Consider the following 22,950-nt stretch of genomic DNA (forward strand, 5'->3'; position numbering starts at 1 on the left):
GGTGCCGTCCGTTCGGCACTAGGATCATCGGTGATTTGAATCACGACGAGTACGACTTCATCAACCCCGTTCACTTGAACGCTTCCGCTTAGCGATCTACAAGGGTATGTAGATGCACTCTCTTTCTACTCGTTGCTGGTCTCTCCATAGATAGATCTTGGTGACACGTAGGAAAATTTTGAATTTCATTTTCTCTCTATCTTCTGCTGTGGTCGGGCATTGAGTTTGACTCAACTTCACACCTTGTAGCACAGGCAAGAATCCTTTCTTTGCCTGATCCATTTTGAACTTTTTCAAAATTTTGTCAAGGTATGTGCTTTGTGAAAGTCCTATTAAGCGTCTTGATCTATCTCTATAGATCTTGATGCCCAATATGTAAGCATCTTCACCGAGGTCTTTCATTGAAAAACTTTTTTCAAGTATCCTTTTATGCTATCCAGAAATTCTATATCATTTCCAATTAATAATATGTCATCTACATATAAAATTAGAAATGCTACAGAGCTCCCACTCACTTTCTTGTAAATACAGGCTTCTCCAAAAGTCTGTATAAAACCATATGCTTTGATCACACTATCAAAGCGTTTATTCCAACTCCGAGATGCTTGCACCAGTCCATAAATGGAACGCTGGAGCTTGCACACTTTGTCAGCACCTTTTTGGATCAATAAAACCTTCCGGCTGCATCATATACAACTCTTCTTCTAGAAATCCATTCAAGAATGCAGTCTTGACATCCATTTGCCAAATTTCATAATCATGAAATGCAGCAATAGCTAACATCATTCGGACGGACTTAAGCATCGCTACGGGTGAGAAAGTCTCATCGTAGTCAACCCCTTGAACTTGTCGAAAACCTTTTGCAACAAGTCGAGCTTTATAGACAGTTATATTACCATCAGCGTCGGTCTTCTTCTTAAAGATCCATTTATTCTCAATGGCTTGCCGATCATCGGGCAAGTCAACCAAAGTCCATACTTTGTTTTCATACATGGATCCCATCTCAGATTTCATGGCTTCTAGCCATTTTGCGGAATCCGGGCTCATCATCGCTTCCTCATAGTTCGTAGGTTCATCATGGTCAAGTAACATGACTTCCAGAATAGGATTACCGTACCACTCTGGTGCGGATCTTACTCTGGTAGACCTACGAGGTTCAGTAGAAACTTGATCTGAAGTTTCATGATCATTATCATTAGCTTCCTCACTAATTGGTGTAGTTGTCACAGGAACCGGTTCTCGTGATGAACTACTTTCCAATAAGGGAGTAGATACAGTTATCTCATCAAGTTCTACTTTCCTCCCACTCACTTCTTTCGAGAGAAACTCCTTCTCTAGAAAGGATCCATTCTTAGCAACAAATGTCTTGCCTTCGGATCTGTGATAGAAGGTGTACCCAATAGTCTCTTTTGGGTATCCTATGAAGACACATTTCTCCGATTTAGGTTCGAGCTTATCTGGTTGAAGTTTCTTCACATAAGCATCGCAGCCCCAAACTTTAAGAAACGACAACTTTGGTTTCTTGCCAAACCACAGTCATGAGGCGTCGTCTCAACGGATTTTGATGGTGCCCTATTTAACGTGAATGCGGCCGTCTCTAAAGCATAACCCCAAAATGATAGCGGTAAATCAGTAAGAGACATCATAGATCGCACCATATCAAGTAAAGTACGATTACAACGTTCGGACACACCATTTCGTTGTGGTGTTCCAGGTGGCGTGAGTTGCGAAACTATTCCACATTGTTTCAAGTGTAGGCCAAACTCATAACTCAAATACTCTCCTCCACGATCAGATCGTAGAAACTTTATTTTCTTGTTACGATGATTTTCCACTTCACTCTGAAATTCTTTGAACTTTTCAAATGTTTCAGACTTGTGTTTCATCAAGTAGATATACCCATATCTGCTCAAATCATCTGTGAAGGTGAGAAAATAACGATACCCGCCGCGAGCCTCAACATTCATTGGGCCACAAACATCAGTATGTATGATTTCCAACAAATCAGTTGCTCGCTCCATAGTTCCGGAGAACGGCATTTTAGTCATCTTGCCCATAAGGCACGGTTTGCAAGTACCAAGTGATTCATAATCAAGTGATTCCAAAAGTCCATCAGTATGGAGTTTCTTCATGCGCTTTACACCGATATGACCCAAACGGCAGTGCCACAAATAAGTTGCACTATCATTATTAACTCTGCATCTTTTGGTTTCAACACTATGAATATGTGTATCACTACTATCGAGATTTAATAAAAATAGACCACTCTTCAAGGGTGCATGACCATAAAAGATATTACTCATATAAATAGAACAACCATTATTCTCTGATTTAAATGAATAACCGTCTCGCATCAAACAAGATCCAGATATAATGTTCATGCTCAACGCTGGCACCAAATAACAATTATTCAGGTCTAAAACTAATCCCGAAGGTAGATGTAGAGGTAGCGTGCCGACCGCGATCACATCGACTTTGGAACCGTTTCCCACGCGCATCGTCACCTCGTCCTTGGCCAGTGCTCGCTTATTCCGTAGTCTCTGTTTCGAGTTGCAAATATTAGCAACAGAACCAGTATCAAATACCCAGGTGCTACTACGAGCTCTAGTTAGGTACACATCAATAACATGTATATCACATATACCTTTGTTCACTTTGCCATCCTTCTTATCCGCCAAATACTTGGGGCAGTTCCGCTTCCAGTGACCAGTCTGCTTGCAGTAGAAGCACTCAGTTTCAGGCTTAGGTCCAGACTTGGGTCTCTTCTCTTGAGCAGCAACTTGCTTGCTGTTCTTCTTGAAGTTCCCCTTCTTCTTCCCTTTGCCCTTTTTCTTGAAACTAGTGGTCTTGTTGACCATCAACACTTGATGCTCCTTCTTGATTTCTACCTCCGCAGCTTTTAGCATTGCGAAGAGCTCGGGAATAGTCTTGTTCATCCCTTGCATATTATAGTTCATCACAAAGCTCTTGTAGCTTGGTGGCAGTGATTGGAGAATTCTGTCAATGACGCTATCATCCGGAAGATTAACTCCCAGTTGAATCAAGTGATTATTATACCCAGACATTTTGAGTATATGCTCACTAGCAGAACTATTCTCCTCCATCTTGCAGCTGTAGAACTTATTGGAGACTTCATATCTCTCAATCCGGGCATTTGCTTGAAATATTAACTTCAACTCCTGGAACATCTCATATGCTCCATGACGTTCAAAACGTCATTGAAGACCCGGTTCTAAGCTGTAAAGCATGGCACATTGAACTATAGAGTAGTCATCAGCTTTGCTCTGCCAGACGTTCTTAACGTCGTCAGTTGCATCAGCAGCAGGCCTCGCACCCAGCGGTGCTTCCAGAATGTAACTTTTCTGTGCAGCAATGAGGATAATCCTCAGGTTACGGACCCAGTCCGTGTAATTGCTACCATCATCTTTCAACTTTGCTTTCTCAAGGAACGCATTAAAATTCAACGGAACAACAACACAAGCCATCTATCTACAAACAAACATAGACAAGCAAAATACTATCAGGTACTAAGTTCATGATAAATTTAGGTTCAATTAATCATATTACTTAAGAACTCCCACTTAGACAGGCATCTCTCTAGTCATCTAAGTGATCACGTGATCCAAATCAACTAAACCATAACCGATCATCACGTGAGATGGAGTAGTTTTCAATGGTGAACATCACTATGTTGATCATATCTACTATATGATTCACGCTCGACCTTTCGGTCTCCGTGTTCCGAGGCCATATCTGCATATGCTAGGCTCGTCAAGTTTAACCTGAGTATTCTGCGTGTGCAAAACTATCTTGCACCCGTTGTAGATGCACGTAGAGCTTATCACACCCGATCATCACATGGTGTCTGGGCACGACGAACTTTGGCAACGGTGCATACTCAGGGAGAACACTTCTTGATAATTTTAGTGAGAGATCATCTTAAAATGCTACCGTCAATCAAAGCAAGATAAGATGCATAAAGGGTAAACATCACATGCAATCAATATAAGTGATATGATATGGCCATCATCATCTTGTGCTTGTGATCTCCATCTTCGAAGCACCGTCGTGATCACCATCGTCACTGGCGCGACACCTTGATCTCCATCGTAGCATCGTTATCGTTACGCCATCTATTGCTTCTACGACTATCGCTACCGCTTAGTGATAAAGTAAAGCAATTACAGGGCATTTGCATTTCATACAATAAAGCGACAACCATATGGCTCCTGCCAGTTGCCGATAACTTCGGTTACAAAACATGATCATCTCATACAATAAAATATAGCATCACGTCTTGACCATATCACATCACAACATGCCCTGCAAAAACAAGTTAGACGTCCTCTACTTTGTTGTTGCAAATTTTACGTGGCTGCTACGGGTTTAGCAAGAACCGTTCTTACCTACGCATCAAAAACCACAACGATAGTTTGTCAAGTTGGTGCTGTTTTAACCTTCGCAAGGACCGGGCGTAGCCACACTCGATTCAGCTAAAGTGAGAGAGACAGACACCCGCCAGCCACCTTTAAGCACGAGTGCTCGCAACGGTGAAACTAGTCTCGCGTAAGCGTACGCGTAATGTCGGTCCGGGCCGCTTCATCTCACAATACCGCCGAACCAAAGTATGACATGATGGTACGCAGTATGACTTGTATCGCCCACAACTCACTTGTGTTCTACTCGTGCATATAACATCAACGCATAAAACCAGGCTCGGATGCCACTATTGGGGAACGTAGTAATTTCAAAATTTTCCTACGCACACGCAAGATCATGGTGATGGCATAGCAACGAGAGGGGAGGGTGTTCGTCCACGTACCCTCGTAGACCGTAAGCGGAAGCGTTATGACAACGCGGTTGATGTAGTCGTACGTCTTCACGATTCGACCGATCCAAGCACCGAACGTACGGCACCTCCGAGTTCAGCACACGTTCAGCTCGATGACGATCCCCGGGCTCCGATCCAGCAAAGCTTCGGGGATGAGTTCCGTCAGCACGACGGCGTGGTGACGATGATGATGTTCTACCGGCGCAGGGCTTCGCCTAAACTCTGCGACAATATGACCGAGGTGGAATATGGTGGAGGGGGGCACCGCACATGGCTAAGGAACGATCCGTAGATCAACTTGTGTCTATGGGGTGCCCCCCTGTCCCCGTATATAAAGGAGGGAGGGGGGAGGCCGGCCGGCCCCTTGGGCGCGCCAAGGGAGGAGGAATCCTCCTCCTAGTAGGAGTAGGACTCCTCCTTTCCTACTCCTACTAGGAGGGGGAAGGAAGGGGGAGAGGGGGAAGGAAAGAGGGGGGGCGCCGCCCCCCTCCTAGTCCAATTCGGACCAGAGGGTGGAGGGGGCGCGCGGCCCATGCTGGCCTCCCCTCTCTCCTTTCCCCTAAGGCCCATAAGGCCCAATACTCTCCCGGGGGGTTCCGGTAACCCCCCCGGCACTCCGGTTTTCTCCGAAATCACCCGGAACACTTCCGGTGTCCGAATATAGTCGTCCAATATATCAATCTTTATGTCTCGACCATTTCGAGACTCCTCGTCATGTCCGTGATCACATCCAGGACTCTGAACAAACTTCGGTACATCAAAACTTATAAACTCATAATAAAACTGTCATCGTAACGTTAAGCGTGCGGACCATACGGGTTCGAGAACTTATGTAGACATGACCTAGAACCATTCTCGGTCAATAACCAATAGCGGGACCTGGATGCCCATATTGGTTTCCTACATATTCTACGAAGATCTTTATCGGTCAAACCGCATAACAACATACGTTGTTCCCTTTGTCATCGGTATGTTACTTGCCCGAGATTTGATCGTCGGTATCCAATACCTAGTTCAATCTCGTTACCGGCAAGTCTCTTTACTCGTTCTGTAACACATCATCTTATAACTAACTCATTAGTTACAATGCTTGCAAGGCTTAGGTGATGAGTATTACCGAGAGGGCCCAGAGATACCTCTCCGACAATTGGAGTGACAAAACCTAATCTCGAATTATGCCAACCCAACATGTACCTTCGGAAACACCTGTAGAGCACCTTTATAGTCACCCAGTTACGTTGTGATGTTTGGTAGCACACAAAGTGTTCTTCCGGTAAAGGGGAGTTGCACAATCTCATAGTTGCAGGAACTTTGTATAAGTCATGAAGAAAGCAATAGCAATATACTAAACGATCAAGTGCTAGGCTAACGGAATGGGTCATGTCAATCACATCATTATCCTAATGATGTGATCCCATTAATCAAATGACAACACATGTCTATGGTTAGGAAACATAACCATCTTTGATTAATGAGCTAGTCAAGTAGAGGCATACTAGTGACTTTATGTTTGTCTATGTATTCACACATGTATCATGTTTCCGGTTAATACAATTCTAGCATGAATAATAAACATTTATCATGATATGAGGAAATAAATAATAACTTTATTATTGCCTCTAGGGCATATTTCCTTCACCTCCACCCAAGGGTGATCCCGTTTTTGAGCTTAAACCATTACCTGATACTCTTAAATATGCTTACCTTGATGAAAAGAAGATATATTCTGTTATTATTAGTGCTAACCTTTTAGAGCATAAAGAAGAGAAATTATTGAAAACTCTAAAGAAGCATCGTGCTGCTATTGGATATACTCTCGATGATCTTAAGGGCATTAGTCCCACTCTATGCCAACACAAATAAATTTGGAGAAAGATGCCAAACCAGTCATTGATCACCAACGACGACTAAATCCTAACATGAAAGAAGTTGTAAGAAAAGAAATATTAAAGCTCCTTGAGGCAGGTATTATTTATGTTGTTGCTGATAGTTAGTGGGTAAGTCATGTCCATTGTGTCCCTAAGAAGGGAGGTATTACTGTCGTTCCTAATGATAAAGATGAATTGATCCCGCAAAGAATTATTACAGGTTATAGGATGGTAATTGATTTCTGCAAATTAAATAAGGCTACTAAAAAATGCTAGAAAGATTATCCAAACATACACATTTTTGCTTTCTAGATGGTTACTCTGGTTTCTCTCAAATACCTGTGGCAGGTGATGATCAAGCAAAGACCACTTTTACTTGTCCTTTCGGTACTTTTGCTTATCGACGTATGCCTTTTGGTTTATGTAATGCACCTGCTACCTTTTAAAGATGCATGATGGCTATATTCTCTGACTTCTGTGAAAAGATTTGTGAGGTTTTCATGGATCACTGGTGGAAAAAGGGCCTTTGGTCGCGGTTCGCAACTGCCATTAGTCGCGGTTGCGCAACCGCGACCGAACGGGCGCGACTAAAGGCCCCACCCTTTAGTCACGGTTGCTTAAGAACCGCGACTAAAGGCCCGTCCACGTGGGCGCCAGGTGGCCGTCGGGGCGGAGGACCTTTAGTCGCGGTTCTTCTGGCCAACCGCGACTAAAGGCCGCCGCAGGTTTAGGGTTTTAGCCCCCCCCCTTAAACCTGTTTTCTGTTTAATTTGTATTGTTTTATTTCTTTTGTGCTTTATTTTAATTTTGAAGGAGTTTCACATATTCTACGGTACTACATACATGCATATGAATGTACAATTTCAAACAAATTTGAAATTAGAACCAAAAATAATTCAAGAGGAATATACAATATATATTCAATATCATCGGATGACCATATACAATTTTGAACAAGTTTCCATACATAATTTAATGCATATAAAGTTCTACGTCCTCGTAATGGTGTTCTCCTTTAGGATGGAGGACTTCCCTCCTGAACCATCCAGCTAGTTCCTCTTGAAGTGGTCGGAAGCGAGCTTCTGGACTAAGCATCATCCGGAGGTTATTCCTCTGAGCATTGGTATCACTCGGAACCCGCTCAGAGGTGTATCTCCGGATCATCTCACAGACATAGTATGCACATAGATTGGTCCCCGCTGGCTGAATATCCTCACCATTCTTAGCCTTTGCCCTTTTGAATTCTAGCTCTTTTTTGAATTCACCGACCTTTGTATCTACGAACCGTCTCCAAACCCTACGAGGCAAAGAAAATTAAATGAACAAGAGAGTTATTAGTTACTTGATATTAGGAAATGAACGAAATAGGCCGATTGATATAGAGCGCAAATGAATGAAAATAATTACTTCTGCAACATTCTTCTCATGTCGACCCAAAGCTTTGGATCCTTATTCAGAGAGTCGTGGACGAGACATTCTGAGGTGTCAACTTTAATTACTAGCAGAATCCAGTGGAACCTGCGGACACGATACATGCACAGTACGTCATGCATAACTCATCGATTAGCCGGCCACATACCATGCATGGAGTAAACAAAAGAGAATGTGCTCAAGACAGAAACACTCACCCAAAATGGTAAGGAAATAGAATATCACTTTTGAGTTCCTGCTTTGTAAGAAACTGCCACAGGTCTGCCTCCATGTCGGCGGGGTGATGCTCCAACACATATCCATTAACGATGTGTGGGTCAATGAACCCAACATCATGGATGTTCCTTACTCTGCATTCCTTAATCTTCATTCTGCATGTATAATAGCGGACAGAACAATATAGTTAGGACATATATATAGTGCAGGCAATATGAACGAGATGGGGTAGAAATAAATCACTTACAGAACGTAGCAACTGATGATAGATTTGTCGAGCTCGCGCAGATTGAAAAGCTGGAACAATTCACTCAGATGAATTTGTACATAGTAATGTTTGAAGTGATGCTCATATCTAACTTCCGCATAAATATATTCTTTGGCGTTTTTATTTTTTATGTAACCCTTGTACCATTTCAGCAGACCTTTCATTTGTGGAGGTAGATCCTCTTCCTGCGCAGGCTCGACGAGAGGCCCATTCTTCACATATGTAATTACTACCTCCTTCACTGGCGCCTCATCAAGGCCTAACAGTTCACGAAGAGTAATACCTAAGTTGGCCGCTTGTTCTCTGGCACTCGTTACAGTCAATCCATGTGCTGCCGCAGCTGCTATGATATCGGGGTCATCCGGACCGGCGGCTTTCACTATAAGCGGGGCAATCGATTGTTTACTTTGTTCCCCGAGCTAGGCAACTCGTTTCCCGCTTTTTTTTTACTTTCTAATTCCGTTTTCTCGGCCTCCTCCAAGGCTTTGTTCTCCTGGTTTTCCGCCCGCTCTTTCTTCTCCTTCAACATGAGTGCCTGCCTACGAAGTTCACGTGCATAGTCGTCAGGCAGATTCTTCGCGGCTTGGGACGGTGTGCTCAAAAATGACTTAGCCCACTTCTTTTGCTCATCAGAAAATACTGGCTTGGGCTTGGGCTCTCTTTTCTTCTTGCAGTCCGCCTTCCATTTCTCATGATCAGCAGCCGCGGCCGCGGCAGTTTCCTCGGCACTACGTTCCCAAGGCCTTGTGGGGAGAGGCTTCAATGATGGCTCCGGTACCTTTGTGGTCTTAGGTACATAAGGGTCCGGGTTAATAATCCAGGACTGCTTCTGCTTCTTTGCCGGAGGTGGATTGGGGGGCGGCGTCTGATCACCCGCCGGACGAGGACTGGGGGGCGGCGTCTGATCACCCGCCGGACGTTGTGGACTGGGGGGCGTCGGCTGACGTGACGGAGGTGTAGGTGAACCGCCACCACCGTAGGGGGGTGGACTTGTTGTCCTTGGCGCCTCGCCTGGAAACTTGATAAACTTCTTTTGCCATAGAATGAAATGGCGCTTGACATCTCCAAGTCTTTTCTCCCCTTCAGGTGTAGCAATGTCAATCTCCAGGTCCTCAAACCCTTGGACTATGTCCTCCACCGTGACACGAGCAGAGCCATCTTGAATGGGGGTGTTGTGGTGGAGTGCTCCAGGTAAACATGGTAAAGCACTGCCGATGGCTACCTTCACGGACATGTTCCCGATAGGATAATACAGATGACATTCTTTCATCTCCTTTATATCGTCCACGGGGTAGCGAGGAGGCTCCGGTGCAGTAATTTCGACCACCAGAGGCTCCGGTGCAGTAATTTCGACCACCAGAGGCTCCGGTGCAGTAATTTCGATCGTCGGTGCATCTGCACCAGCCGGTGGGGCCTCCGTGGAAGCCACACTGCTTCTCCGCTGCTGGCTTCTGAGATCCGCTGGATGATCTTCATGCTGCGCCCGAGCTGCATCTCGTTCGGCTACTAGTACACTCACGGTTTTCTTCATCACATCCATTTCCGATGCCAACCGCGCCACAACATCTGCTTCCCGATCCATCTTTCTCTTCCGGCTTCTGTAACCGTACGGGTCATCGTTCTGGGGAACCCTATTTTCCACGGAATGTGCCCCATGCCTCGTACACGTCGTCCGTGTTCAGGATTCCCGAGGGCTTTTGTCAGCGCGTCGTTCTCTCTGTTGAACTTGATCTTCCCCTCTTGAGCATCCCTCATTGCGTCAATAAGGGCTTGGGTGGGTTTAATTATTTTGCCCCAGTAAACACAGTCCCCTGTCTCCGGGTTCAGTGTTCCCCCATGCCCGTACCACCAGCTTTTGGCCCTTGGGTCCCATCCCTCCGTACCTGGACGGATTCCTCGCGCCCTCAGCTCGTTCTCCATCTTCTCCCACCTAGGCTCCCAAAGGCGATACCCTCCTGGCCCCATAATATGATTGTACTCCTTCTTAGCCGCATTTTCCTTATTTTTTTCGATATTTGAATGAACTGCTCCGATTTCTTTTGCTTCACAAATTCTGGCCAATCATGTTTCAGTTTCTCATATTGTCCTTTGAAATCCGGAGTCTTGTTCTGCTTGACAAAGTCATGGGCTAGATTTTGCTTGAATTTCCGGAATGCGTCGGCCATCTTATGAAGAACGAACTGTTTGACTAGCCTCCTCCTCTCCTTGTTTTCCTCAATCTTGTTACCCTCCTCATCGAATTTGTTGTATTCCGGAGGTAGAACGAAATGTTCCATAAGCTTTTTGAAGCAATCTTTTTTTGTTCTCTTATCGACAAAAGTGAAACCAGCAATTCGTGCCTTCTTTGGCTTATTCCACTCCTGGACGGTGATCGAGACGTTGTCTCTAACAATGGCTCCGCATTGGTTGACAAACTTGGTGGCGTTCTTGCGGGGCTCCAGCGGCCTGCCGGTTGCACTGTCGACAACCTCAATGGTGCATGTTTCTCCTTGTTTCATCGTCTTGGTTGCGCCACGCTTTGACGACGTACTCGATTGTTTCGACGATCCGGCCGAGGGCTAAAATAAGAAAGAGAGTCGCGCGTGTTAGTCCACACATATTTATTCAAATCAGTTAGTTTGTATCACCAGAGGCTCAATGTATATATATATACCTCGGCGCCGGAGGTGGTTGCTACTTCCATTTGAAGATCGTCGTTTATCGACGTTTGTTCGGCATCATCTTGCTGACGGCGCCCTTCATCTTCACCGTCAAGGTTCAGATAAGAAGAGATATCATCTTCTTCTTGTCCGATCGGCACATATAGAATATCGCCGTTTATGATGCCGAACATATGTGCTTCACCGTCCGGATCATAGTTGTCCATAATCGGGTCAGCTCTATCGTCCGCCATTATGTCAGTCCTGAAAACATGTAGTAAAAACAAATTAATTAAGTGAAGAAGGGGGGCGGTGGCGGTGGCGGTGGCGAAAGGGCGGTGGCAAAAGGAGGGGGCGAGGAAGGGGTGGGAGAGGGTGTCGCGGTAGAGCGCGAGAGCAGTCTTATGGTCAGACCATGAGCTGCAGTCATTTGCTAGAGAACTTGAGTCATTTGCTAGAGAACTTGAGTGTGACGCCCGGATACATTAACCTCTGCTAATGGTACCACATCACCACGATTACTGTGGTTAATCTCGTGATGATTCAAGTCCCGTTCGAATTTAAAAATTCAAAATCAAGTTAAAAAATTAAAAATTTCAAACATAAAAACTAAAATGTTCAAAGCGTGGCAAATAATCCCTTGATAATTGTCACGTTGAAAACCACATTTGTAAAGTATTTAAATGCGCTTTGGTGAATAAAACCGTGCCTTAAACAATAAATTAAATGCATTTTATAATTTACAAAATCTTAAACTTTTTTAATTAGGCATGAAACCTTTTGTGGCAGTGGTAAAACTAGTCACATTAATTTAGGTGCTTTTGTATGAATTTTGTAAAACAAAAATAAATGGGCATAAAGATAAAACACTAAAGCAAAATTACTAAAATAAAAAGTAAAGACAAAACAAAAGAACCCCCCCCCCGGGCTCCCCATGGGCCTCGGCCCATGCCACCCAACCGGACAGCCCACGGGCTCCTGCACCGCGGCAGCCCCGTGCCGTCCTCTGCTCGTAGGAGAGCCATGGCGCCGCAGGCCTCCCCGAACGCTACCCCGAGCACCGCTGCCAGTTCCCTGCATCGCATGTGAGCATGCGTCCCTGCTCTATCCTCGTCCCTCACGTTCACCACTCCCCTGCACGCGCTCGCCACGTCGGATGCGCGCCCTACCGTCCGGCTCTGCTTGCTGTTGCCGCTGCGTTGCTGCTGCTACCGCACAGCCTCCCGCACCCGGCCGCTGGCGCCGTACGTGGGCGAGAGGGGGCGGCGGGCGACGGCGGGCGGCGTCGAGGGCGAGGGCGACGGCGAGCGGCGTCGAGGGCGAGGGCGACGACGGGAGGCGTCGAGGGCGAGGGCGACGGCGGCAGGCCTTCGGCGCGGCAGAGAATCGGAGAAGACGAGAAATGGAGGCGACGGGCCCTTGTATTTATAGCCCCCCCTTTAGTCGCGGTTGGGGAGGCGACCCGCGACTAAAGGGCAACCTTTAGTCGCGGTTGGTGAGGCGACCCGCGACTAAAGGGTAACATTTAGTCGCGGTTGGGGAGGCGACCCGCGACTAAAGGGGTTTTTCGCGGGTTTTTCGTTCCCGCGCGCAACGACCTTTAGTCGCGGTTGGGCAGGCCAACCGCGACTAAAGGTATTTTTAAAATACTTTTTCTTTTTCAAAATCTTAAAAATACAAATAATATATCAAAAAATTCAGAAAAATAAAACTAATTCAATTCAATATGTTAAAAACACAAATATTATATCAAAAAATTAAGAAAAATAAAACTAATTCAATTCAAAATTCTAAAAATACAAATAATATATCAAAAAATTAAGAAAAATAAAACTAATTCAATTCAAAATGTTAAAAATACAAATAATATATCAAAAAATTCAGAAAAATAAAACTAATTCAATTCAATATGTTGAAAACACAAATATTATATCAAAAAATTCAGAAAAATAAAAATAATTCAATTCAAAATTCTAAAAATACAAATAATATATCAAAAAATTAAGAAAAATAAAACTAATTCAATTCAAACTGTTAAAAATACAAATAATATATCAAAAAATTCAGAAAAATAAAACTAATTCAATTCGAAATTTTATACGCCTAGGCAGGAGTACGACACCGACGACAGCAGCGACGACGACGGCGGCAACTTAGAAGGCGACGACTACCAGTACAACGGCGGCGGCTATGAAGACTACGAGTATGCATATTATACGCCTAGGCAGGAGTATGACTAAATCACTCCAAATTTCATGTATCATCAGTGGTATCTCGAATCATTCGAAAATGGACACCAAACACATCACGGGTAATATAATTCACATGATCCATTCAACAAAGTTTGGTACAATAAATTATTACACATCATTTCTTCCCTTGTGTCCCTGCTTGCTTACGATTGTGCCGTATCCATGGAGCATCCTCATCATTTAACTTAATGCTTGGGTCGGTGTTCACTTTGAAGGGCGGAATTTCAGCAAACATATTATAATCTTCTGACATGTCTGTCTTGTCCTCCACTCCCACGATGTTTCTTTTCCCTGAAAGAACAATGTGGCGCTTTGGATCATCGCATGATGTACTGATCGTTTTCTTATCTTTACGTTTCCTTGGTTTGCTACTCATGTCCTTCACATAGAAAACCTGAGCGACATCTTTCGCTAGGACGAATGGTTCGTCAAGGTAACCAAGATTGTTGAAATCCACCATTGTCATTCCGTATTGCTGGTCCACCTTTACCCCACCTCCTGTTAGCTTGAACCATTTGCACCGGAACAAAGGGACCTTAAAGGAGGGTCCATAGTCAAGTTCCCATATCTCCTCTATGTAACCATAATATGTGACCTTTTGCCCATTCTCGGTTGCTGCATCAAAGCGGACACCACTGTTTTGGTTGGTGCTCTTTTTATCTTGGGCGATCGTGTAAAATGTATTCCCATTTATCTCGTACCCTTGGAAAGTCGTTATAGTCGAAGATGGTGTCTTGGCCAACATGTACAGCTGATCTACAACATCATTGTCATTCATTAAATGTTTTCTCAACCAACTGCCGAAAGTCTCCATGTGGGCCTTCCTAATCCAGGATTCAGGCTTCCCCGGGTTGTCCGAGCGTAAAATATTCTTGTATTTCTCAAAGTACGGAGCCACCAAGCTGGAATTGGTCAGTACAGTGTGGTGTGCTTCAGTCAGAGAATGGTCGTCCATACATGTCGTTGATTTCCTTCCGATCGTGCCTTTTCCACTTAGTCTCCCCTCGTGCCGCGATCGAGGAAGACCAATCGGCTTAAGGTCAGGAACAAAGTCAACACAAAACTCAATTACCTCCTCATTTCCATAGCCCTTGGCGATGCTTCCTTCTGGCCTAGCACGGTTACGAACATATTTCTTTAATACTCCCATGAACCTCTCGAAGGGGAACATATTGTGTAGAAATACAGGACCGAGAATGAAAATCTCTTCGACTAGGTGAACCAAGAGGTGCGTCATAATATTGAAGAAGGATGGCGGGAACACCAACTCGAAACTGACAAGACATTGGATCACATCGTTCTGTAACCGTGGTAGATCTTCTGGATTGATTACCTTCTGAGAGATTGCATTGAGGAATGCACATAGCTTCACAATGGCTACTCGAACATTTTCCGGCAGGAGCCCCCTCAAAGCAATCGGAAGCAATTGCGTCATAATCACGTGGCAGTCGTGAGACTTCAGGTTTTGGAACTTTTTCTCCGCCATGTTTATTATTCCCTTTATATTGGACGAGAATCCAGACGGGACCTTCATACTGCTCAGGCATTCAAAAAAGATGACCTTCTCTTCTTTGGTCAGAGCGTAGCTGGCGCGACCTTGAAACCATTCCGGATGCCGGTCATCAGGGTCTTTCAAACGTTGCTGGTCCTGCCGTGCTTCCTTTGTATCATTTGTCTTCCCATACACGCCCAAGAAGCTTAGGAGGTTCACGCAAATATTCTTCGTAACGTGCATCACGTCGATTGCAGAGCGGACTTCTAGGACTTTCCAATATTCTAGCTCCCAGAATATAGATTTCTTCTTCCACATGGCTGCGTGCCCGTCAGCTCCCTTCGGAACTGATTGTCCGCCAGGACCCTTTCCAAAGATGACTTTCAAATCCTTGACCATATCAAATACCTCAGCACCAGTGCGTTCCGCAGGCTTCGGCCGGTGATCTGCCTTGCCGTTGTAATGCTTGCCTTTCTTTCTTACTGGATGAATTTTTGGAAGAAATCGACGATGCCCAAGGTACACGTTCTTCTTACAATTTGGCAAATGTACACTTTCAGTCTCATGTAAGCAGTGCGTGCATGCATTGTATCCCTTATTTGACAGTCCCGAAAGGTTACTAAGAGCAGGCCAATCGTTGATGGTTACGAAAAGCAACGCTCGTAGGTTAAATTCCTATTTTTGTGCTCATCCCACACACGGACACCAGGTCTGCCCCACAGCTGTAAAAGTTCATCAACTAATGGCCTTAGGTACACATCGATGTCGTTGCCGGGTTGCTTCGGACCTTGGATGAGCACTGGCATCATAATGAACTTCCGCTTCATGCACAACCAAGGAGGAAGGTTGTAGATGCATAGAGTCACGGGCCAGGTGCTATGGCTGGAGCTCTGCTCGCCAAAAGGATTCATGCCATCTGTACTTAGACCAAATCTTATGTTCCTTGCGTCAGCTGCAAAATCTTTGAACTCTCTGTCGATCTTTCTCCATTGCGTTCCATCTGCGGTGTGTCTCAACTCCCCGTCCGACTTACGGTCCTCTTTGTGCCATCGCAACAACTTGGCATGCTCTTTGTTCCTGAACAGACGTTTCAACCGTGGTATTATAGGAGCATACCACATCACCTTGGAGGGAACCCTCTTCCTGGGTTTCCCGCCCTCAACATCGTAACCAGGGTCATCGCCTCTGATCTTATAACGCAATGCAGTGCATACCGGGCATTCATTCAAATTCTCGTATTCACCGCGGTAGAGGATGCAGTCGTTGATGCATGCATGTATCTTCAGAACCTCTAAACCTAGAGGGCAGACAACCTTCTTTGCTTCGTACGTACTGGCGGGCAACTCGTTATTCTTTGGAAACATATTCTTCAACATTTTCAGCAAGTTTTCAAATGCCGAGTCAGCTACACCTGCCTGTGCCTTCCATTTCAGCAAATCCAGTGTGCAGCCCAGCTTTTTCAGACCATCATCGCATCCAGGGTACAACGACTTTCTGTGATCCTCTAACATGCGATCCAAATTCTCCCTCTCCTTTTCAGTTTCACAGCGTCTCCGTGCATCAGCAATGGTCCGACCAAGATCATCAACGGTCTCATCACGTGCCTCTTCTTCACCTTCACCTTCACCTTCCCCTTCACCTTCCCCTTCACCTGCCCCTTCACCTTCCCCTTCACCTTCAGCATCCTCCATGAAAGTATCACCGAAATGAGCAAGATAGCTTTCATCGATGAAATCATCCCCTTCTTCATCTTCTTCCATTATAACCCCTCTTTCTCCATGCTTGGTCCAACAATTATAGCTTGGCATGAAACCGTGCCGAAGCAGGTGCAGGTGAACTTCTCTTGAGGAAGAGTAACCCTTCTGATTCTTACAGTCAACACATGGACAGATAACAAAACCCTTCTGCTTGTTCGCAGCCACTACGAGGAAATCTTTCAAACCCGTAGTGAACTCGCGGGAGAGTCGGTTACCGTACATCCATTGCCGATTCATCTGCATTATTATAATATAAAATATATAATTAACCATCATGCATTTGTTAAAGTAACTAGCTATAAACAATAGAAATTAAACAATGAACAACACACATGCATATTTTATCAATGACACACATGCATGAAAGGTTCAAGTTGCTAACCGCGATCGAGGAGGAACCTCAAGTGTGGCTCCAACACTTCATATCATGTTTGTTTCACGTTGTTGGGCATTTCATCAAACACCTTGTGTGCATAAGAGGAACCAAAAGCAAACCTACACCCCCTTGTGAAGAGAAGTGGCACGAAATGAGTGCGCTGAACTGGTATATATAGGGGAGGAGCTTTAGTCGCGGTTGGCCAGGCCAACCGCGACTAAAGGCCTTTGGGCACCTTTAGTCGCGGTTGGCCTGGCCAACCGCGACTAAAGCCCCTCACGTGCACTAGCTGGCCACCGAGCGCCCTGGCCCAAGCCTTTGGTCGCGGTTCGTCTGCTGAACCGCGACTAAAGACTTCATTAGTCGCGGTTCCTACAATTTCGCGACTAATGGGGCTGGACGGAAGCCTCTTTTTCTACCAGTGGATGATTTCTCCGTTTATGGATCCTCTTTTGATGATTTCTTGAGCAACCTTGATCGAGTTTTGCAGAGATGTGAAGAAACTAATCTTGTCTTGAATTAGGAGAAGTGTCACTTTATGGTTAATGAAGGTATTGTCTTGGGGCATAAAATTTCTGAAAGAGGTATTGAAGTTGATAAAGCTAAAGTTGATGCTATTGATGCTGTGTCCTAATTAAGGACATCAAAGGTATAAGAAGTTTCCTTGGTCATGCCGGTTTTTATAGGAGTTCATTAAGGACTTCTCAAAAATTTCTCGGCCTCTGACTAATCTCTTACAAAAAGATATACCTTTTGTCTTTGATGATGATTGTGTAGAAGCACTTGAAATACTTAAGAAAGCATTAATTTCTGCACCTATCGTTCAGCCACCTGATTGGAATTTACCCTTTGAAATCATGTGTGATGCTAGTGATTATGCTGTAGGTGTTGTTCTAGGGCAAAGAGTTGATAAGAAATTAAATGTCATTCAATATGCTAGTAAAACTCTAGACAGTGCCCAGAAAAATTATGCCACTACCGAAAAAGAATTCTTAGCAGTTGTATTTGCTTATGATAAGTTCAGACCTTATATTGTTGATTCTAAAGTAACTATTCACACTGATCATGCTGCTATTAAATATCTTATGGAAAAGAAAGATGCTAAACCTAGACTTATTAGATGGGTTCTCTTTCTACAAGGATTTGATTTGCATATTATTGATAGAAAGGGAGCTGAGAACCCCGTTGCAGATAACTTGTCTACGTTAGAAAATGTTCTTGATGACCCACTACCTATTGATGATAGATTTCCTGATGAACAACTAAATGTCATAAATGCTTCTCGCACTGCTCCATGGTATGCCGATTATGCTAATTACATTGTTGCTAAATTTATACCACCTAGTTTCACATACCAGCAAAAGAAAAAGTTTTTCTATGATTTAAGACATTACTTCTGGGATGACCCACATCTTTATAAAGGAGTAGATGGTGTTATTAGACGTTGTGTACCTGAGCATGAACATGAATAGATCTTACGCAAGTGTCACTCTGAAGCTTATGGAGGGCACCACGCTGGAGATAGAACTGCACATAAGGTATTGCAATCTGGTTTTTATTGGCCTACTCTCTTCAAAGATGCCCGTAAGTTTGTCTTATCTTGTGATGAATGTCAAAGAATTGGTAATATTAGTAGACGTCAAGAAATGCGTATGAATTACTCACTTGTTATTGAACCATTTGATGTTTGGGGCTTTGATTAATGGGTATACACATATCTTAGTTGTTGTTGATTACGTTACTAAGTGGGTAGAAGCTATTCCAACTAGTAGTGCTGATCATAACACCTCTATTAAGATGCTTAAAGAAGTTATTTTTCCGAGGGTTGGACTCCCTAGATATTTAGTGACTGATGGTGGTTCACATTTCATTCATGGGCTTTTCGTAAAATGCTTGCTAAGTATGACGTTAATCATAGAATTGCATCTCCATATCACCCACAGTCTAGTGGTCAAGTAGAATTGAGTAATAGAGAGCTCAAATTAGTTTTGCAAAAGACTGTCAATAGGTCTAGAAAGAATTGGTCCAAGAAACTTGATGATGAATTATGGGCCTATAGAACTGCATATAAAAATCCTATGGGTATGTCTCGTATGAAATGGTTTATGGAAAATTGTAAGGGCATATTTATCCCTAAGGTGTTTTGGTGATTGATGACAATGCTTTTGTGGACTAATCGTGTGCCTTGAGTTTCTCAGACGCCTCATCGCTAGGCACAAGACGGTTCGGTGCCCCTCGAAGACTATTGAAGACGGCATTTTTCTACATTTCTTTTTGGTGGATTTGAGTCGTAGGAGAGCCGTACTATTAAGAGGGGGTCCGCGTCGGAAAGGTTCGGGTGGAATCATCACGTACATGTTTCCTTCCTTGTCTCCACCTTCCCCTTGCACTTTGGAGCATCCCCCGTTTATCCTCTATGCGATTGTCCTGGCTGCTGTTGCTGAGCTTGCGGTAGTACTGCTCCCTGGAGCGGTAGTATTGCAAGAACCTGCGGTAGTACCGTGCCACGACGCGGTAGTACCGCGGGAGCCCACGGTAGTACCACTCCTCTAGAGTCGTAGTACTGTGGCTCCCAGGCCAAGTGCTGCTGCTTCGCGGTAGTAGGGGCGGATGTAATTTTTTACATCCGCGCCTCCGCGGTAGTACCGCACTTCGTGCGCGGTAGTACCGCGCGCAACCTGTTTCAGCTGCCATGCAGTAGTACCGCTCCCCAGCGGTAGTACCGTGTCAGATTGTTGCATCGTTTGTTTTCTAGCGGAAGTAGGCACGGATGTATTTTTATTCGTCCGCGCCCTTCCCAGGCTAGGACTTTCCTGCCTCGCGGTAGTACCGCATGGGGAGCGGTAGTACCGCGCTCGCGGAAGTACTGCTCTCAGTCAGGCATGTTCTAGTCTCTGCAGCTGCCGCGGTAGTACCGTGGTCCCTCACGGTAGTACCGCGTGGCCTTGCGGTAGTACCGCGTTTCTAGAGCGGTAGTGCCGCATGTCGCAGGCTGGATAAGTGGATAACGGTTGGATTTTATCCACAACTATAAAGGGGTGTCTCCTACCTCTAGTTGACTACCTCTTCCATCCCTAAGCTCCATTGTTGCTCCAAGCTCCATTTTCGCCCGATCTCTCTCCCTAGCCAATCAAACTTGTTGATTTGCTCGGGATTGGTTGAGAGGGCCCCGATCTACACTTCCACCAAGAGAAATTTGATTCCCCCCACTAACCCCTAGCGGATCTTGTTACTCTTGGGTGTTTGAGCACCCTAGACGGTTGAGGTCACCTCAGAGCCATAGTCCATTGTGGTGAAGATTCGTGGTGTCGTTGGGAGCCTCCAATTAAGTTGTGGAGATTGCCCCAACCTTGTTTGTAAAGGTTCACTCGCCGCCTTCAAGGGCACCAATAGTGGAATCACGGCATCTCACATTGTGTGAGGGCGTGAGGAAAATACGGTGGCCCTAGTGGCTTCTTGGGGAGCATTGTGCCTCCACACCGCTCTAACGGAGACGTACTTCCCCTCAAAAGGAAGGAACTTCGTAACACATCCTCGTCTCCACCGACTCCACTCTTGGTTATCTCGAGCCTTTACTTTTGCAAGCATTACTTGTGTTATATCTCTTACTTGCTTGTGCGCTTGTTGTAGTTGAATCGTATAGGTTGTTCACCTAGTTGCATATCTAGACAACCTACTTTAATGCAAAGTTTAATTTGGTAAAGAAAAGCTAAAAATTGTTAGTTGCCTATTCACCCCCCCTCTAGTCAACTATATCGATCCTTTCAATTGGTATCAAAGCCTCGTCTCTTTATTAAGGACTTTGCCATCCAAAGAGTATGGTTGACACCGTAGACCATGGGTAGGAGGGGCGCTCCGGTGTGAATCCGATCTAGTCTACGGGTGATGGGGAAACCACGGTGTCCCGTGAGGAATTCAATGTGGCCTTGGACACATTGAAAACCTCCATGACAACCACGGTTGAAAACATGTTTAATAAATTCTTATAAGGACTTAAACTACCTACCTCGCCGTTGAAAGTGGGTGATCCCACTAACCAGGTGACGGATGCTAACTCCAACAAGGGGGAAGCTAATAGTGAGAAGGGTCCTTCTACTAGTGGTAGAAATGGCACCGGCATCTTTGCCCATGTGGAACCTCCAACTTATGGAGGACCGATTCCCTCTACTCATTTAAATCATGATGGTCCTCCTCCTAAGATTGTGAAAAATGAGGATTTTGTTTCTTGGGTGTATCGCTTCAAGCGTCATTTAAATCATGTGAATACTAATCTTTGGAGAATCATTGAAGAAGGTTTCTATCCACATGACCGAAGCAACTTCACCCCGAGAGAAGCAGTGGATAATCAATTCAATGAGAATGCTCTCTTCATCATCCAAGATGCAATCCTTCCCGAAGATCTCCCTCATCTTCGACCCCATGCCATGGCCAAAGACGCATGGCAATGCGTCGTGTCTCTCTATCAGGGAAGTGCTAGCATTCAATGCTCCAACTATGAAGTGGTGCAAGATGAAGCCGGTGAGTTTGTAATGAAAGAAGATGAAGAACCTCGTGAGCTCTTTCGAAGAGTGACCAAACTCGCGGTCTCACTCCGAGATCATGGGAGCAAGGACACGGATGACAATTGGATCAAGTCCAAGTTCCTCAAGGCCATGGTGCCTACAACAAGGCCATGTCCTCCGTCATTCGCCAAAGACCGGACTTCCACTCCATGACCTCAAGTGAAGTGTTGGATGAGTTCGTTGCAATGAGCATCTTGGACAAGACCGCCGACAATGCGGTGCTCCGCTCTCAAAGGGCAAAGAAGCCCAACCTTGCCTTGAAGGCCAAGATTATTGTGGAAGAAGAGGAAGAAGAGGAGGATGAGGAGAGCAACCCCAAAGATATGAAATATGATTATCATGAGCACATGGCTCTTGCTTCAAGACAATTTTGGAGCAAGAAGAATTCAAGGCCCAATTTCAACAAGACCAACTCAAGTGGCTTCAAGGGCAAGCAACGAGTAAGAACTTGTTACAACTATGGCAATGTGAGCCATTTCATTGCGGATTGTCCTTACGAGAAGCGGGAAGACAATGGTGGCAAGCTCATCCGAAAAGACAAAGCCAAGTCCTTCCCCAACAAGAACAACTTCACCAAAAAGACTCCTACTCGAGGGTTGGTGGTTCAATAAGAATACCATGAGGATGACGATGATGATGAAGATAGTGAAGCGGTGGCCATGGCATCCGTTGTCATTGCCACAACTCCCCGGATGTCTCTCTTCGATTCACCCAACGAGAACATCACCGCCAAGTGCCTCATGGCCAAAGCCTCTAACAAGGTAACCCCCAACATCAAAACCACCATCATTACTAATCCCTCTTTGGAGGGTTGCATTGATGAACATGAGGGGTCTAATTAGGATGTGAATGAATTTGAGTCCTTTATGAGTAAGCTCAAGGGCAAATCCAAGAAGCACTTTGTTGCTCTCTTGGAACAACTTGGTGAAGCCAATGACATGATCGAGGCTCACGAAGAAACCATCTATAAGATGGAAGGTCATAGTCGTGACTATGCCGATGAGATATCGGATCTCTCTAATGCTCTTGAGGAAGAGCATGGACATCGTTTGGCTCTTGAGGAGTCACACAACGATGACCATGCTAAGTTAAAGAAAGATCTTGATCATGCTCTTGTGGTGTCTCGGGTGCTAACTTCCGAGAAGGCTAAACTTGGGGTTCATCATGCTAGACTCAAGTAGGAGTTTTATGTACTTGACAAGGCCCACAAGGTCTTGAAGGGTACTCATGCTAACCTCAAGGAGTCTCATGCTCAACT

Source organism: Triticum dicoccoides, chromosome 2B (genome assembly GCF_002162155.2).
Source record: "Triticum dicoccoides isolate Atlit2015 ecotype Zavitan chromosome 2B, WEW_v2.0, whole genome shotgun sequence".
NCBI lineage: Eukaryota > Viridiplantae > Streptophyta > Magnoliopsida > Poales > Poaceae > Triticum > Triticum dicoccoides.